The sequence below is a fragment of the Austrofundulus limnaeus genome, unplaced genomic scaffold (assembly GCF_001266775.1).
Source record: "Austrofundulus limnaeus strain Quisiro unplaced genomic scaffold, Austrofundulus_limnaeus-1.0 Scaffold182, whole genome shotgun sequence".
NCBI lineage: Eukaryota > Metazoa > Chordata > Actinopteri > Cyprinodontiformes > Rivulidae > Austrofundulus > Austrofundulus limnaeus.
In genome coordinates, this window is record NW_013952584.1 from 1,075,950 (window position 1) to 1,077,912 (window position 1,963).

Genomic DNA, 1,963 nt, shown 5'->3' on the forward strand with positions numbered 1-1,963 from the left:
GAGAGAGAGAGAGAGAGAGAGAGAGAGAGAAATCGGGGATCAATAGATCATTAGCTATCACAATCACTCCTGCAACCCCACCCTTTTTCTCAGGGCTACCACACTTCATTGTGCGAGTGATTTGACGTTGCCATGACGACCATCCTTTTCTATCTTTTCTTTTCTTTTTCTCCCCCCTCTTCCTGCCAAGGAATAAAATGGCATTTATTTTGGGCGCTGGTGGACTCTCTGCTAACTAACACAAACACAAATTCATCTGAGAAGCAAAGACAAATGATGGTTTAGTTTCCTGCCTGTTGGATGATTGACACCTGCGGCAAGGTACGGAGCTGACTTACAGACACAGTGCAGCTCATATTTAGCTGCTCACCACATTATATCACTATCAGGCAGAAAGTAAATAATCTCCTTGGCAGAAGAAGTCAGCAGATTCCTCTCTCTGCTTAGCGTATGCCTCCACTGCCTCCTCCTCATCTTTTCAAAGATGAGTCAAATTTTACAAGAAAAAATATTTATAAGATTTCAAAAATCACTGAAAGAATATATGTTGCCTGCTGCTTTCATGCCAGAGTTTTAAACTAATATATATATATATATTGGAGCCATTTTGGTCAAATATACCATGCAATTGAGAGATCATGCTCAGAATACCCTAAGTGTTGTGAATAACTCTCAGAAACCACCACCTAAAATTTAAGCTAATGGCATTTTTGTGTTGGCTAATACATTATTAGCTGTGGCAGTGACTTTGATATTAACTTTAAAAGTTAATAAGCGGTATAGTTGATAATTAGTTCTCAGATAGTAGTTTGAAAGCTTGATCAAAATCTTTCTGGTGCTTCATGAGAAATTTTGCTAGAAGACAAACAGGGTTGGTTCCAACAGTTGTTGCTGATGTTTTAGGCTAATTTCTTGCCCAATGTGTAACGTTTGGAGTATGTGTTATGAATTAATTCCATCTCCAACCACATCGAAGTTTAGCTCATCTGAAAAAATTACTAAATTAAAGCCATTTTTGTGTTTCATAAGTTCGGTTGGATGTGGTGGCCATTTTAAATTGGGTTAGCTTTAAAAGTTAATCAGTTGTTATGATGCATCTAATGATCCTTTCCAGAAAGTTATATGTGATCAATCTAACGGTTCATGAGATATTTTGGTAACAAAGTTAACTTTTTTAGTTGTATAATAGGCAAAATAAAAAAATCTGATAAAGATATCTGTTAACACTCATATGCTGAAKATCAGTTTCAGCTACTACCACCCCAAATCTTAGAGCAATATTTGTAAAATTAACCAGGTCATATTAATTTTGTGTTTTTTTTTAGGTTTTGTTGGCTGTGGCTGTCATTTTAAATCAGATTGACACCAAATATTATTCAGTGTTWGATGCATATCCACTGATTACTTTCTGCAAGTTTCAATACATTTTATCCAGTGGTTCTTGAGATATTTTGCTAACAGACACAGAAACACATTTTGCCTTGTGTTAATTGTGAAAACTCAGCAAAAGTAACACAGTAAACAAACAATGAGGATGAAAACAAGAAGCATCAAACACAACAAAAGATGCTGGTGGATGCTAAAAGAAAACAGAAACTGAGAAAGTTTTATAAAACTGCTTCCAGATCTCAAGCTCTCTGTTCTCCTTTTYGTGTTTTGCCCAGAAGCTCTGAGCCGCACTGCTGACATTTACCAACCATAGATTTTCTCTTTTTTACTTTCAACCAAAACACGGTTTCATYTTCCTGCAGGGAAGCTTGAGTGACTGTGGCTCTGTTCCTGCTAACACGATGGTGTGCAGCAGAACACAGCTCTTCAGTTCCAAAGTGGAAACCGGCTGCAGGAATTTGCTCCCTTCTCAGCTTTGAAATGTTTCTGCCACCTCCCCTAATGCCGTCATTAGAAGTCAGTTGGAATAAAGAATTGAGGATGATTCAGCAGACTGAGATGGGTGGTGGGGGGG

The 1,963-nt window shown here is 37.7% G+C and overlaps 1 protein-coding gene across 1 annotated transcript in view; it reads right to left on the reverse strand.

Annotated features, from left to right (window-relative positions):
* The window catches only part of nav3 (neuron navigator 3), a gene marked incomplete at its 5' end in the record, with an annotated part of 211,473 nt that overhangs the window by 188,810 nt on the left and 20,700 nt on the right, over positions 1-1,963 (reverse strand).